Source organism: Odocoileus virginianus, chromosome 22 (assembly GCF_023699985.2).
Source record: "Odocoileus virginianus isolate 20LAN1187 ecotype Illinois chromosome 22, Ovbor_1.2, whole genome shotgun sequence".
In the NCBI taxonomy this organism is placed as follows: Eukaryota; Metazoa; Chordata; class Mammalia; order Artiodactyla; family Cervidae; genus Odocoileus; species Odocoileus virginianus.
In genome coordinates, this window is record NC_069695.1 from 43941225 (window position 1) to 43959244 (window position 18020).

Genomic DNA, 18020 nt, shown 5'->3' on the forward strand with positions numbered 1-18020 from the left:
ACTACAATGAGGTATCATCTCACACCAGTCAAAATGGCCATCTTTAAAATATCTACCACCAAAAAATTTCAGAGAGGATGTGGTAAATGAGAACCCTCTTGCACTGTTGGTGGAAATGTAAATTGATAAAGACACTATGGAGAACAGTATGGAGATTCCACATAAATCTAGGAATAAAACCTACATATGACCCAGCAATTCCAATATTAGGTATGTACACTGAGAAAACCACAATTGCAAAAGAAACATGTATCCCAATGTTCATTTCCACATCAGTCAGTCAGTCAGTCGTATCTGACTATTTGCCACCACATGGAGTGCAGCACGCCAGGCTTCCCTATCACCAACTCTCGGAGCTTTCTCAAACTCATGTCCACTGAGTTCGTGATGCCATCCAATCATCTCATCCTCTGCCATCTCCTTCTCCTTCTGACTCCAATCCTTCCCAGCATCAGAGTCTTTTCCAATGAGTCAGTTCTTTGCATAAGGTGTCCAAAGTATCCGAGCTTCAGATTCAGTATCAGTATTTCCAATGAACATTTTGGACTGATTTCCTTTCTGATTGACTAGTTTGATCTCCTTGCAGTCAAAAGGACTCTCAGAAGTCTTCTCTAACACCACAGCTCAAAACCACCAATTCATCAGTGCTCAGATTTCTATATGGTCCAACTTTCACATCCGTACATGACTACTGGAAAAATCTTAGCTTTCACTAGATGGGCCTTTGCTGGCAAAGTAATGTCTCTGATTTTTAATATGAAATCTAGATTTCTCCTAGCTTTTCTTCCAAGGAGCAAGTGTATTTTAATTTCATGGCTGCGGTCACCAGCCATGGCTGGTGATTTGGGAGCCCAGAAAATAAAACCTGGCCCTGTTTCCTTTGTTTCCTCATCTGCTTGACATGAAGTGATGGGACTGGATGTCAGGATCTTAGTTTTTTGAATGCTGAGCTTTAAGCCAGCTTTTTCACTCTCTTCTTTTAACTTTCATCAAGTGACTCTTTAGTTCCTCTTTGCTTTCTGGCATAAGGGTGGTGTTATCTGCATATCTGAGGTTATTGATATTTCTCTCAGCAATCTTGATTCCAGTTTGTGCTTCATCCAGCCTGACATTTAACCATATGTACTGTGCACATAAGTTAAATAAGCAAGGTGACAATGTATAGCCTTGATGTACTCCTTTCACAATTTGGAACCAGTCCATTGTTCTATGTCCAGTTCTAACTGTTGCTTCTTGATCTGTACAGGGATTTCTCAGGAGGCAAGTAAGGTGGTCTGAAGAATTTTCCACCGTATGTTGAAAGTGTTAGTCACTCAGTCATGTCTTACTCTTTGTGACCCCATGGATTGTAGCCCACCAGGGCCCTCTGTCGGTGGAATTCTCTAGACAATAATACTAGAGTGGGTAACCATTTCCTCCTAAGGGGATTTCCCTAACCCAGGGATCAAAGTCACATCTCTCAAAAAGCAGGAAGACTCTTTACTGACTGAGCCACCAGGGAAGGCAGTTTGTTCTGATCCACACAAAGGTTTTTGTGTAGTCAATAAAGCTGAAGTAGATGTTTTTCTGGAATTCTCATGTTTTTTTCCTATAATCCAATGGATGTTGGCAACTTGACCTCTGGCTCCTCTGCCTATTCTAAATCGAGCTTGAACATCTGGAAGTTCACAGTTCATGTACTGTTGAAGTCTGGCTTGGAGAATTTTGAACATTATTTTGCTAGCGTGTGAGATGAGTGCAACTGTGCAGTAGTTTGAACATTCTTTGACATTGCCTTTCTTTGGGATTGGAATGAAAACTGACCTTTTCCAGTCCTGTGGCCACTGCTGAATTTTCCAAATTTGCAGCATATTGAGTGCAGCACTTTCACAGTATCATCTTTTAAGATTTGAAATAGTTCAACTGGAATTCCATCACCTCCACGAGCTTTGTTCATAGAGATTCTTCCTAAGGCCCACTTGACTTCACAGTCTGAGATATCTGGCTCAAGATGAGTGATCACACCATTGTTGTTATCTGGGTAATTAAGATTTTTTGTGTATACCCACCTCTTCATAATATCTCCTGCTTCATTTAGGTCCATCCTGTTTCTGTCCTTTATTGTGTCCATCCTTGCATGAAATGTTCCCTTGGAATCTCTAATTTTCCTGAAGAGATCTCTCATCTTCCCCATTCTATCTTTTTTCCTATATTTCTTTGCATTGATCACTGAGGAAGGCTTTCTTATCTCTCTTTGCTATTCTTTGAAACTCTATTCAGATGGGTACATTTTTTCCATTTTTTCCTTGGTCTTCTGGTTCTCTTCTTTTCTCAGCTATTTTTAAGGCCTCCTCAGACAATCAGTTTGCATTTTTGCATTGATTTTTCTTCAGAATGGTCTTGATCACCACCTCCTGTACAGAGTCACGAACCTCCATCCATAGTTATTCAGGCACTCTGTCAGATCTAATCCCTTGAATCTATTTGTCACTTCCACTGTATAATCGTAAGTGATTTGATTTAGGTCATACCTGAATGGTCTGGTGGTTTTCCCCTACTTTCTTCAATATAAGTCTTAATATTTTCAATAAGGAATTCATGATCTGAATCACAGTCAGTTCCTGTTCTTGTTTTTGCTGACTGTATAGAACTTCTCCATCTTTGGCTGCAAGGAATATAAACAATCTTATTTCTGTGTTGACCATCTGGTGATGTCCATGTGTAGAGTTGTCGCTTGTGTTGTTGGAAGCAGATGTTTACTATGACCAGTGCATTCTCTTGGCAAAACCCTGTTAGCCTTTGCCCTGCTTCATTTTGTACTCCAAGGCCAAATTTGCCTGTTACTCCAGGCATCTCTTGACTTCCTACTTTTGCATTCCAGTCCCCTATGATGAAAAAGTCATCTTTGTTTGATGGTAGTTCTAGAAGGTCTCTAGGTCATTATAGAACCATTCAGCTTCAGCTTCTTCAGCATTAGTGGTTGGGGCATAGACTCAGATTACTGTCATATTGAATGGTTTGCCTTGGAAACAAACAGAAGTCATTCTGTTAGTTTTGAGATTATACCGGGTACTACATTACAGACTTCTGCTGAGTGTGAGGGGTGCTCCTTTTCTTCTAATGGATTCTTGCCCACAGTAGTAGATATAATGGTAATCTGAATTAACTCCTCCCATTCCAGTCCACTTTGGTTCACTGATTCCTAAAATATTGATGTTCATTCTTGCCATCTCCTGTTTGACCACTTCCAATTTACCTTGATTCATGGACCTAACAGTTCAGGTTTCTATGCAATGTTGTTCTTTTATAGCATCAAACTTTACTTCTGTAACCAGTCACATGCACAACTGGGCATTGTTTCTGCTTTGGCTCCATCTCTGCCTTCTTTCTTGAGTTTTTTCTCCACTCTTCTCCAGTACCATATAGGGTGCCTACCGACCTGGGAGGGGGGGTCATCTTTCATTGTCATATCTTTTTAACTTTTCCTCCTGTTCTTTGGGTTTTCAAAGCATGAATACTGAGGTGGTTTCCCCATTCCCTTCTCCTGTAGATCACGTTTTGTTTTGGGGAATACATGTAAATCCATGGCTGATTCATGTCAAGGTATGGCAAAAAACCACTACAATATCATAAAGTAATTAGCCTCCAACTAATAAAAATAAATGAAAAAAAAAAAAAAAAGAACTCTCCAACCTGATCTGTCCCTCTTGGGTGGCCCTAGAGGGCATGGTTCGTAGTTTCATCACTTAGACAAGGCTGTGGTCCATGTAATCAGTTTGATTATTTTCTGTGATTGTCATTTTCATTCTCTCTGCCCTCTGATAGATAAGAATAAGAGGCCTGTTGGAAGCTTCATGATGGAAGAGACTGACTGTGGGGGGATCTTGGACTTGTTCAGATGGCTGGAGCCATTCTCAGTAAGTCTTTAATCCAGTTTTCTGTTGATGAGCAGGGCTGCATTCCCTCCCTGTTAATGGAGGGTTAATGGAGTTAGGGTTAATGGGTAGGGTAGGGTTAATGGGGGTAATGTGGAACTCCTTCAAAAAGACTTTTGTGTTCAGTGCCCTTGACCTTGCAGGAGGCCACTGTGGACCCACGCCACTGTTGGAGACTCCTGGACACACACAGGCAAGTCTGGCTCAGTCTCCTGTGTGGACACTGCCAAGCTATGATACATCATTTAAATATAATTACCAAAAGTTTCATTCTCTTGTATGATATTGACTCACGACAAAGACAGTCCAAGAAACTGTGATTAAAAGGAGATATTTTATGGAATGATGAGTCATGTGTTATCTAAAAGTGAGTGATATAAACAGACACAGTGGTTGGTTTTGAAATATAAAAGTACATTATCAAAGTATGGGAGGCAGCTAGTTTGACTCCCATAATCCTCTGATTCTGGCCTATCAGGGATAAGAATATTTAAAAGGGCATCAGATTGATACAGGAAGGGGGACCCTTTTCAGGGCCCAAAAGTTGGCTCTTGTCTAACACTCGAAAATGAATTGTCTGAGGAGACACATGTGCTGACAAAGCAAAGATTTTATTGTGAAGGGGTGCCCAGGCAGAGAGCAGTAGGGTAAGGGAACCTAGGAGAACTGCTCTGCCATGTGGCTCGCAGTCTTATCGTGATGGGGTTTGTTTCTGGGTTGTCTTTAGCCAGTCATTCTGACTCAGTCCTTCCTGGTGGTGCAAGACTTGCTCAGCCAAGACTGATGCCAGTGGGAAGGATTCTGGGAGGTGTTTGGACATGCAGTGTCACTTTTTGGCCTTTCCTGAACTCTCCCTGTGGGTGGTGCCTTTTTAGTTCCATGTTCCTTACCAGGACCTCCTGTCATTAAAAAAAAAAAAAAAAAAAACTCATGCAAATGGTTACTATGGGTCCTGGCCAGGATGGGCGGTTTCAGTAAGTGTGTTTCCCCTAACAAGAACTTTTGGTCTGATTTGGTTAAGACATTTGCTTCTTTTGAAGTCATCAATACATGTTCCATGGACAGGCTTTATAAACAATGATAATAACTGTCTTTATAAACAATAACTTTAAAGGTTTGGGCTATTCCCCACAAAAATTTTCCTATCTAAAAACCATCAGGTACTCCAAATTTAGTTATCATTACCAATGCTATATATAAAAATATTTTATTATATCTCTATAAGTAAAAATTTAAAAGAACTGTCAGAAAGAGTGGTATTTTAAAAATAACTTGCAATAATAACAATACAGACCAGATAATATCTAGAGTCTTCCCAGCTACACTGTTCCAGGCTAAGCACAGACATCATGGTTTCCTTATCTTCCAAAGGAATTCTCTCTCTCTAGACTAGAAAAGGGCTTCCCTGATAGCTCAGTTTGCAAAGAATCTACCTACAATGCAGGAGACCCTGGTTCTATTCCTGGGTGGGGAAGATCCCCTGAAGAAAGGAAAGGCCACCCACTCCAGTATTCTGGCCTGGAGAATTCCATGGACTGTGCAGTCCATGGGGGTCACAAAGAGTCAGACATGACTGAGCGATGTTCACTTTTACTTTCAGACTAGAAAAGAAAGGGTCACACATTTGCTGAACACAATTTCCTTGCAAAAAAAAAAAAAAAACATGGTTTATATTCTTGAAATTTGTTAAATCACAAGAAAGAAGTCTTGTATAAGACTAAAAAAAATCAATAACAGTAGTATGCATTTTAAAATTATAGGAAAAAAAATTTCCAGAGGGTATTGAGTTTCAAAAGAAGCCATATTGATAAATAATATTTAGTCTAGTACATGGTCCTTCATGGGCTTCCCTGATAGCTCAGGTGGTAAAGAATCTGCCTGCAATGCAGGAGACTGCAGTTCAATTCCTGGGTCTGCAAGATCTGCAACAGAAGGGATAGGCTACCCACTCCAGTGTTCTTGGGAGTTCCTTGAGGCTCAGCTGGTAAGGAATCCACCCACAATGCGGGAGACCTGGGTTTGATCCCTGGGTTGGGAAGATCCCCTGAAGAAGGGAAAGGATACTCATTCAATGTGGCCTGGAGTATTCCATGAACTGTATAGTCTATGGAGTTGCAAAGAACTGGACATGGCTGAGTGACTTTCCCTTTCACTTTTCATAGTCCTACTTATGAAGAATGCTTTTTCTTATCCAAGATGCAGAATATTTTCTATAGTAATATTCCTAATTCAGCCCCAAATGGCTGCTACTGAAACCCAAAGTGCGTGCAAAAGGGTAGAGGGCAGAGTGCTCAGTGATTCAGATAGCTAGGTTAATAGGAAAACAAATGCAGGAAGTTACCAGGTTGATGTGAAGGTAGGCCAGTTGGCCTGATGGTGTTGATCACGATGGCACATAAAGAATACTGACTTAACTATGAATTAACCTTTCTTTGTTATTGAAGGTAGCCCCCAACTTTTTCCAGTTAAATTTTTAAGAAGGAATTGTCAAGTTAAGACTTGAATATGAGGGTCACAAAATTCTTCTACTTCTCATTTTTTAAAAATTATTTCATGGTTTCCCATGTGAGATTGTTCAATGCAAGAGCAGAGGCTCAAGATCTCTTTTCTTTGGTTATATGCCTGAATCTCTGTCCCAGATGTTCCGATGTAACTGGTCTGTTTTAACCTGATCTTATGATGTTGTGGAAAAAGAAAATTTTTTCTACCTATTGAGGTTCTTCTGGCTGGTTTAAAAATTAAATTGACTTGAGACATATCAACAAGAGAAAATCAAGCACGAGTTTAATAATATGTGTACATGGGTTAGACCTAGAAAAACTGAATAACCCACTAAATGGTCAAAGTAAAGTAAAGTCACTCAGCTGCGACCACACGGACTGTAGCCTACCAGGCTCCTCTGTCCATGGGATTTTCCAGGCAAGAGTACTGGAGTGGGTTGCCATTTCCTTCTCCAGGGGATCTTCCCACCCAGGGATCGAACCTGGGTCTCCAGTATTGCAGACAGATGCTTTACCGTCTGAGCCACCAGGGAAGCCCTCACCTTAAATATCATATTTAGCTGAAGTCAAAAGACAAAGTAGTGAATTGAAATTTCAAAGGGTAGTAGATAAGTTTACATGGAAAGACAAAAATTTGCTGGGTTATACAGAGACAGTGGAACACAGAAAAGAATCTGATTTCTAGTTACTCCCATCACAACTATATCAGATTTCTTGCTGAAATTTCTGGGTTCAGCTCTATTCTGAGAATAGGCCCTTTAGTCTTTAGGCAGCTGTTTTGTTTTTGTTTCTTAAAAACAATTAGCTTGGCTTAATTTTCATGACTAAGAGGCACATTTTGGGATGGCAAATTTTTTTCCATACCATGGTTTTAAATTTTTGTTTATTTAATTGAGATTTAATTATTGTATCATAAATAGAGGAAAACAACAGAATGGGAAAGACTAGAGATCTCTTCAAGAAAATTAGAGATATCAAGGGAGCATTTCAGGAAAAGATGGGTTTGATAAAGGACAGAAATGGTATGGACCTAATAGAAGCAGAAGATATTAAGAAGAGGTGGCAAGAATACATGAAAGAACTGTACAAAAAATATCTTCACGGCCCAGATAATCACAATGGTGTGATCACTGACCTAGAGCTAGACATCCTGGAATGTGAAGTCAAGTCGGCCTTAGAAAGCATCACTACAAACAAAGCTAGTGGATGTGATAGAATTTCAGTTGAGCTATTTCAAATCCTGAAAGATGATGCTGTGAAAGTGCTGCACTCAATATGCCAGCAAATTTGGAAAACTCAGCAGTGGTCACAGGACTGGAAAATGTCAGTTTTCATTCCAATCCCTAAGAAAGGCAATCCCAAAGAATGCTCAAACTACCGCACAATTGCACTCATCTCACACGCTAGTAAAGTAATGCTCAACATTCTCCAAGCCAGGCTTCAGCAATAAATGAACCAAGAACTTCTAGATGTTCAAGCTGGTTTTAGAAAAGGCAGAGGAACCAGAGATCAAATTGCCAATATCCGCTGGATCATCAAAAAAGCAAGAGAGTTCCAGAAAAACATCTATTTCCGCTTTATTGACTACATCAAAGCCTTTGACTGTGTGGATCACAATAAACTGTGGAAAATTCTGAAGGAGATGGAAATACCCGACCACCTGACCTGTCTCTTGAGAAACCTGTATGCAGGTCAGGAAGCAACAGTTAGAACTGGACATGGAACAACAGACTGGTTCCAAATGAAAAGGCGTACGTCAAGGCTGTTTATTTCACCCTGCTTATTGAACTTATGTGCAGTGTACATTGTGAGAAATGCTGGACTGGAAGAAGCACAAGCTGGAATCAAGATTGCCAGGAGAAATATCAATAACCTCAGATATGCAGATGACACCACTCTTATGCAGAAAGTGAAGAGGAACTAAAAAGCCTCTTGATGAAAGTGAAAGAGGAGAGTGAAAAAGTTGGCTTAAAGCTCAACATTCAGAAAACTAAGATCATGGCATCTGGCCCCATCACCTCATGGGAAATAGATGGGGAGACAGTGGAAACAGTGTCAGACTTTATTTTGGGGGCTCCAAAATCACTGCAGATGGTTACTGCAGCCATGAAATTAAAAGATGCTTATTCCTTGGGAGGAAAGTTATGACCAACCTAGATAGCATATTAAAAAGCAGAGACATTACTTTGCCAACAAAAGTTCGTCTGGTCAAGGCTATGGTTTTTCCAGTGGTCATGTATGGATGTGAGAGTTAGACTGTGAAGAAAGCTGAGCACTGAAAAATTGATGCTTTTGAACTGTGGTGTTGGAGAAGACTCTTGAGAGTCCCTTGGAGTGCAAGGAGATCCAACCAGTCCATCCTAAAGGAGATAAGTCCTGGGTGTCCATTGGAAGGACTGATGCTGAGGCTGAAACTCCAGTAGTTTGGCCACCTCATGCGAAGAGTTGACTCATTGGAAAAGACCCTTGAGAGGGTGACAGGCAGGAAGGCCAGGGGTCTCCAAACGGAGGAAATAGGCTGCAAGTGCAAGACATTTATCTCTCTTAAGCAGCAGGAGGAAACAAACTAGTGATATATTTTTTTCTTCTCTATACAAATTTCAAAAGAGGTTTCTCTTAAAATGCTGTGTTGCGATGACACCTGGTTTCATCTGAAGCTAACTACTCTCAAACCTTGAGTTAACCAATACATTTCTTTTTCTTATGGAAATGTTGTCTTAAGCTATGTTAATGTACCCCAGACTCTATCTTCAAGTTGGTTCCGCCAAACACCAAAGGGCCTAACCTACTTACTCAGATATTGTTCCCTAATCTATGTAAATGAAACTATTTGTTGGTAATCTGCCCTTCTACAAGATTCAAGTCAATCGTTTTATGTCCAGGGATGAATTATCTGGTGCCATTCTAAACTCTAAGACATTCCTTTCTTTTCATTAACAGACTGTGAGTGACTATATAACTTACTGTGTAAGCTAAAGGCTAGGAGGCAGGTTTTCTTTTTCCCCCCTTCTGATGCCTGTGTCAGAAGCTTCCTCTATTTCCTTATACTTTAATAAAACTTTATCACACAAAAGCTCTGAGCGATCCAGCCTCGTCTCTGGCCCCGGATTGAATTTGTCTCCTCCGGAGGCCAAGAATCCCGGCATCTTATCGTTCAGCAACAACCTTTCACCCTGATACTGGGAGGGATTGGGGGCAGGAGGAGAAGGGGGCGACAGAGGATGAGATGGCAGGATGGCACCACTGACTCGATGGGCATGAGTTTGAGTAAACTCCAGGAATTGGTGATGGACAGGGAGGCTTGGCGTTTTGCGATTCATGGGGTCGCAGTCGGGCATGACTGAGTGACTGAACTGAACTGAACTGAACCATAAAACTCAGCATTTTAAAGAGTACAATTCACTTTTTAGTATATTTACAAAGTATGCCACCATTGCCACTAAGGCCAAAACATTTTCATCACCACAAAAAGAAATTCCAAAATCATTAGCTGCTATGTCTTATCCCCCCTTCCCTCATATCTTAGCAACCCCTGGTCAACTTTCTGTCTCTATGGATTTACTTGTTTAGGATAATTCACATAATTTGTATAAGATTTGTTTATGGTTTGTATGCAGTCCTTGGCATTTGGGAGAGATCTACCCACATCCAACATTCCAGCTGGAGGACAATACTGATTTAAAGAAATAGGTCATCTCCCCAGTAACCCCACCAACCCTGGATCCCAGGAATCTTGCCAACCCTGGGTTTCAATGTCCCAGGAATAAGAATGGACCAGTAAAAAAAGTTTTTGTTATTTCTCTATGTGTCCCCATTTTGCAATCATTCTGCTGAATTTTTTATCATCTTAAAAAAAAAAAATTGAGTAGTTGTTGTTGTACAACATTATACAATTTTCAGATGTACCACATAGTGTTTCACAGTTTTTAAAGGCTGTATTTCATTTGTAGTTATGAAATGTTGGCTATATTCCCTGAGTTGTATATCACTTGTTTATTTATTTTATATATAGTAGTGTGTATCTTTTTTAGTTCCTTATCCCTAATGTGTCACTTCCCCTTTCCCTTTGTCTACTGGCAATAATTAGTTTGTTTTTTTTTAATCTTTATGTGTGAGCATTTTCTTGTCTAGTTTTATTTTATTATTATTATTTTTTTTTTTTAGATTCCACATATATGTGGTAGCATACACTATTGGTCTTTCTCTTCCTGACTTATTATTTCACTAATACTCTCACTTAGGCCCTTCAAGTTTATAAGTTTATACATGTTGTTGCAAATGGCAAGATATCATTCATATTTTTTAACTGAGCAGTATTCTATTTTGTGTGTGTGTGTGTGTGTGTGTGTGTATATATATATATATATATGTATATATATATATATATATATATCACATCTTCTTCACTCATTCACCTGTTAATAGACACATATCATAACTTGCTTCTATATATTGGGGATTGTAAATAGTTCTATGAACATTAGGGTACATGTATCTTTCTTAATTTGTGTTTTCATGTTTTTCAGATACTCAGTGGATTTTCTGGGTCACCTGGTAATTTTATTCTTTAGTTTTTTTAGAAACCTCCATGCTGTTTTCATAGTGGCTGTAACAATTTATATTCCCACCAATAGTACATGAGAGTTCCCTTTTTTCAACATCCTCCCCAAGATTTTTTATTTGTGGTCTTTTTGATGTAACCATTTTCAAAAGTGTAAGGTTATGCTTCACTGTGATTTTAATTTGCATTTCTTTGATGTGCTTAATTTTTGATCACCAAGGCATGATGATAGGCATCTGTAACCTCCACAGACTATTCAGGCTCTATGAAATAAAGATTAGAAATAAATAAAACACTTACAGAAATGTGGTTTCCCCACTGTTCAGTTTCTTTGGTTTGAAACATGGTAAATCTAATTACAAATTAATCTTATTAACACTAATGACATGGTGATTAACAAGAGAAATGCATCTGTGGTCAAATTGCCTCTTTTAAATTTTCCAAGGAACTGCACCAGTAACAGACAGGAGGCAACAGTCTTTGGGATAAAAAATTTGCCTGCATCTGGTGCTATCTTGATTACTACTTTCTTGGTATCTAACATAAGAAAAATAACCAAAAATTTCAGATGTATATAGTATCTCACTAATTAGCTAGTATAAGGCAGAAGTGAAAGGTGTGATCGTGACATGTGTCAGAAACCACAGTAGGATCCTGATATAGACAGATGCTAAGAGATGGTATGAGAGCAAGCTGGCTATGAGTTTGTTCGGCAAGAAATCAAGTGGAGACTTTGTAAATCAGAGAAGCCAGATCCCAGCCTGGGTAAGTAAAAATCTAGAGACAAAATGCTTACTGATGACACATACAAAGAATGTTGGGGTCTGGTCTGTCCTATGGCCAGGAATATTTAGGGACCATAAAATATCTAATCTAGCCTCATCCTTGTTAATTGGCATCAGTTAAAACATGGAATAATTTTAAAAGATCCATATATTACATTTTTATATTCATTTAAAACATACAAATATGTATTTATCTTTCAATCTTTGATGGTAAGCCAACACACCCATTTTTAAAAATAAGTCTGCCAAATGGAGATATATTTTTGCACAAAACATCCATAATGCATAAGACATACTTTGAAGATTTTATATCTTTAAAGTGGAACAAGAATTTAAGATTCTTATAAATGTATTAGTTCAGAATTATAGATTTTTAATGCCAAATTTTGAAACCACCTTGCCAATCTTTATTTCAATGGTAATATGATATTGATAAACCCAATTCAATGATAAATCCAATATGTTACTTGAGAAGAACAGAAAAATAGTTCCAAAAGGAATGAAGAGGCTGAACCAAAACAGAAACAATGCCTAGTTGTGGATGTATCTGATGGTAGAAGTAAAGTTTGATGCTGTAAAGAACAATATTGTATAGGAATCTGGAATGTTAGATCCTTAAATCAAGGTAAACTGGAAGTGGTCAAACAGGAAATGGCAAGAAAGAATATCAACATATTAGGAATCAGTGAACTAAAATGGACCAGACTGGACAAATTAGATTCAGATGAAATTATATCTACTACTGTGGGAAAGAATCCCTTAGAAGAAAAGGATTAGACCTCATACACAACAAAAGAGTCCAAAATGCAGTACTTGGGCATAATCTCAGAAAAGACAGAATGATCTCTGTTCATTTCAGAGGAAGAACCATTCAGTATCACAGTAATCCAAGTCTTGTCCCAACTACTAATGCCGAAGAAGGTCAAGTTGATCTGTCTATGAAGATTTATAAGACCTTTTAGAAATACACACACACACACACACACACACACACACACACACACATGTGTGTTATTATTTAAAGTATGTATATACTTTAAATAATAGTGGACTGGAATGCAAAAGTATTGAAAGTCAAGAGATAATTGGAGTATCAGGGGAGTTTGGCCTTGGAATACAAAATGAAGCAGAGCAAGGCCAACAGAGTATTGCCAAGAGAATGCACTAAACATAGCAAACATCCTCTTCCAGCAACACTAGGGATGACTCTACATGTGGACATCATCAGGTGGTCAATAACGAAATTAGATTGATTATATTCTCTGCATTCTACACAGTAGCAAAAAAAGACTAGGAGTTGGCTGTAGCTCAGATCATGAACTCCTTGTTACAAAATTAAGACTTAAATTGAAGAAAGTAGGGAAAACCACAAGACCATTCAGGAATGACCAAAATCAAATCCCTTATGATAATACAACGGAAGTGACAAATAGATTCAAGAGATTAGACATGATGATAGAGTGCCTGAGGAACTAAGAGGTTCATAAGATTGTACCAGAGGCAGTGATCGAAATCATCCCTAAGAAGACGAAATGAAAAAGGGCAAAATGGTTGTCTGAGTAGGTCTTACAAATAGCTGAGAAAAGAAAAGCCATGAAAGGCAAAGGAAAAAAGAAAGGTATATCCTTCTGAATGCAGAGTTCTAAAGAACAGGAAGGAGAGATAAGAAAACTGTCTTCAGTGATCAATACAGAGAAGTGGAGGCAAACAATAGACTGGGAAAGACTAGAGATCACTTTAAAAAAAATTAGAGATGCCAAGGGAATATTTCATGCAAAGATGGGCACAATAAAGGACAGACAGGGCATGGATCTAAAAGAAGCAGAAAAGATTAAGAAGAAGAGGCAAGAATACACAGAAGAACTATACAAAAAAGATCATCATGACCCAGATATCCATGATGGTGTGACCATTCACCTAGAGCCAGACATTTTGGAATGCATAGTCAAGCTGGCCTTATGAAGCATCACTATGAACAAAGCTAGTGTAGGTGATGGAATTCCAATTGAGCTCTTTCAAATCCTAAAAGATGATTATGTGAAAGTGCTGCACTCAATATGCCAGCAAATTTGGAAAACTCAGAAGTGGCCATAGGAAAGGAAAAGGTTATCATTCCAATCATTCCATATCATTCCAAGTTATCATTCCAACCCCAGAGAAAAGCAATGCCAAAGAATGGTCAAACTACCACACAACTGCACTCATCTCACATGCTAGCAAAATAATGTTCAAAAATCTCCAAGCCAAGCTTCAACAGTATGTGAACCGTGAGCTTCCATATATTCAAGCTGGATTTAGAAAAGGCAGAGAAACCAGAAATCAAATTGCCAACATCCATTGGATCACTTAAAAAGCAAGAAAGTCCCAGAGAAACACCTACTTCTGCTTTACTGACTATGCCAAAGCCTTTGTGTGGATCACAACAAACTGTGGAAAATTCTTCAAGAGATTGGAATACCAGACCACCTTATCTGCCTCCTGAGAAATCTGCATGCAGATCAAGAAGCAATAGTTAGAACCAGACATGGAACAACAGACTGGTTCCAATTCAGAAAAGGATTATGTCAAGGCTGTATAATGTCACCTTGCTTATCTAACTTATATGCAGAATACAAAATGTGGAATGCTGGACTTGGTGAAGCACAAGCTGGAATCAAGATTGCCAGGAGAAATATCAGTAACTTCAGATACGCAATGACACCAACATTACAGCAGAAAGCAAAGAAGAACTAAAGAGCCTCTTGATGACAGTGGAAGAAGAGAGTGAAAAAATTGACTTCAAACTCAGCATCCAGAAAACTAAGATCATGGTATCTGGTTCCATCACTTCATGGCAAATAGATGAGGAGACAGTGGAAACAATGAGATACTTTATTTTTTTGGACTCCAAAGTCACTGCAGATGGTGACTGCAGCCATGAAATTAAAACGCATTTTCTCTTTGGAAGAAAAGTTATGCCCAACCTAGACAGCATATTAAAAAGCAGAGACATTACTTTGCCAGCAAATGTCTGTCTAGTCAAAGCTATGTTTTTCCAGTAGTCATGTATAGATGTGAAAGTTTGACTATAAGGAAAATTGAGGGCCAAAGAATTGGTGCTTTTGAACTGTAGTTTTGGAGAAGACTCTTAAAAGTCCCTTGCACTGCAACAAGATCAAGCCAGTGCATCCTAAAGGAAATCAGTCCTGAATACTCATTGGAAAGACCTTTGCTAAAACTGAAACTCCAATACTTTGGCCACCTGATGTGGAGAACTGATTCATTGGAAAAAATTCTGATTCTGGGAAAGATTGAAGGCATGAGGAGAAGGGTCAGCAGAGGTCGAGATGCTTGGATGTCATCACCAATTCGATGGACATGAGTTTGAGCAAGCTCCAGGAATGGTGATGGACAGCGAAGCCTGGCGTGCTTCAGTCTATGGGGTTGCAAAGAGTTGGGCACGACTGAGCATCTGAACTGAACTGAACTGAAAGCCTTTGACTGTGTGGATCACAGCAATCCATGGAAAATTATTATAGGTGGGAATACCAGATGACCTTCTGCAAAATCTGTATTCAGGTCAAAAAGCAGCACTTTGAACAGGACATGGAACAGTGAATTGATATCAAATTGGGAAATGAGTGCCTCAAGGCTGTATACTGTCACCTTGCTTATTTAACCTATATGCAGAGTATATCATGCAAAATGCTGGGCTGAATGAAGCATACACTGAAATCAAGTTGGCCAGGAGAAATATTAATAATCTCAGAGATGCAGATGACACCACCCTTATGGAAGAAAGTGAAGAGGAGCTAAAAAGCCTCTTGATGAAAGTGAAAGAGGAGGGTGAAAAATCTGGTTTAAAACTCAACATTCAAAAAATGAAGATCAAGGCATCAGGTCACATCACTTCATGGCAAACAGATGGGGAAACAATGGAAAGAGTGAGAGACTTCCAAAATCACTGCAGATGGTGACTGCAGTTATGAAATTAAAAGGCACTTGCTCCTTAGAAGAAAATTATGACCAACCTAGATAACATATTAAGAAGCAAAGACATTATCGACAAAGGTTTGTAGTCAAAGTTATTGTTTTTCCAGTAGTCATGTATGGATGTGAGTGTTGGATGGTGAAGAAATTTGAGTGCTGAAGAATTGATATTTTTGAACTGTGTTGTTGGAGAAGACTCTTGAGAATCTTTTGGATGGCTAGGAAATCAACCAGTCAATCCTAAAAGAAACCAGTCCTGAATATTCATTGGAAGAACTAATGCTGAAACTGAAGCTCCAATAGTTTGGCCACCTGGTGTAAAGAAATGACTCATTGGAAAAGACCCTGCTGCTGGAAAGACAGATGACAGGAGAAGTGGATGGCAGAAGAGGAGATGGTTGGAATAATATCACTGAGTCAATGGAAAGAGTTTAAGCAAGATCCTGGAGATGGTAATGGACAGGTAAGCCTGGCATGCTGCAGTCTATGTTGTTGCAAAGAGTCAAACATGACTGAGTGACTGAACTGAACTCAACTGAAAAATCTATGATCAAGCTGTATCAATTCAGGACATGATTCTGACTGTGAACCTGCTCTCTCTGCTGGATTGACCATGGTTGATTCTCTTAATGTCAGTGTGGTAATATAAACTTGCATATGAATCTTTGGCTATGTTTTAAATATTTATACAGTTTTCTTTCAGTTGTTTTTTATTTAATAGTTTCTGTCTATATGTTAAAACCTTAAGATAAAGCTTTATTTCTAGAGTTAAAGTAACTCCTTAAAATATGCCTTATTTATAGAAGAACTAGGAGATATCTGTATGATAATATTTGAGAGGCACATAAGAAGAATATATATTTTAAGACTACAGTAACTCCTAAGGAACCTTCCTGGGAAAAAACCTTACCCTCCATTCTCTTCTTTAACTCTTCTCCGTAGTACCTAGGTAACAGTATTTGCTGCATATACCAGAGTTGTTTTACAGATGTGAAAACCTCCCACCAAATAGAAGATGTTACTTATTCAATGACCATAGCACATAGCCCCAGGCCTCCTTGGACCTAATTCCTAGGACCTAACTCCTAATTTTAACTCCTGTGATGCTTCCCTGTTACCTCATCATCAGCCAATAAGAGAATTGGGCATGAGCTGATCACATACCCAAGAAACTGGCTTTTATAATGTTTTGCTGAGACCCTTCAGGCAGTTTAGGGTTTTTTAGAGCATTAGCCACCTGTCCCCTTGCATGGCCCTGCCATAGATCTTTCTCTGCTCCAAACTCTGATACTTCAGTTTGTTTGGAATCACTGCAATTTGGGCACAGAATCTTGCACTAACAATAGTAGGAGACCTGTAGGAGAGTCTGGTGTTGTGTAGGCAATAATGAGAAAAAAAGACACTGAAGGGATTTCTAAGGCAGCAACATTCTCTAAACTTCCTTCTTGTCTCATTTGGTAAAGGACTTGCATTTTAACTGCAGAGCTGCCTAAGAGTTAAACTAAATAACAGATTACAATTACAGTTCATATTGCTCCAGAATATCTTAATCCAAGCAGTTGCCAGGTGTTGAGGGTAATGTCTTGGTGTAGGAAGTTTCAGTGAGTAGATATATTAGTATATCAAAAAAGTAGAACCTAGAGTACTTGTAGAATTATTTTTAATATTTCTAATCATAATGAGGATATTACATACCTTTGTAATTAAACTGAATTTGTTATATTTTGTTAGTCTCACTTAAATATAGTTAAAATTATTTCTCAAAAACTTTATCCTATTTTTTATTTAGATTTATATATATTAAATATAAATATATATTATAATTTTATAATAAAAATATAATATATGTATAATATGTATAAATATATAATATAATGATATATTATAATTAAATTATATAATAGATTATAATTATATAGTGTATATTATATATATTATTCATTTTTTATTTATTAAATGTTTTTTATTAATAAGTTCTTTATTAATAAGCTCTAATTAATAAGTTCTTTATTAAATGTAAATGTTCTTTATATATTCTAGATACAAGTTTCTTTTTTTTTTCCATTTATTTTTATTAGTTGGAGGCTAATTACTTTACAACTTTACAGTAGTTTTTGTCATACATTGAAATGAATTAGCCATGGATTTACATGTATTCACCATCCCAGTCCTCCCTCACACCTCACTCTCCACTCGATCCCTCTGGATCTTCCCAGTGCACCAGGCCCGAGCACTTGTCTCATGCATCCAACCTGGGCTGGTGATCTGTTTCACCCTAGATAATATATAT

General features: G+C 38.3%; 1 long non-coding RNA gene across 1 annotated transcript; it reads left to right on the forward strand.

Annotated features, from left to right (window-relative positions):
* Positions 1-2952: 2952 nt before the first annotated feature.
* LOC110150573 (uncharacterized) lies at positions 2953-4327 on the forward strand. Its single transcript, XR_011482817.1, has 3 exons — positions 2953-3131; positions 3805-3896; positions 4058-4327. It is a non-coding gene; the product is annotated as an uncharacterized lncRNA (long non-coding RNA).
* Positions 4328-18020: the final 13693 nt, after the last annotated feature.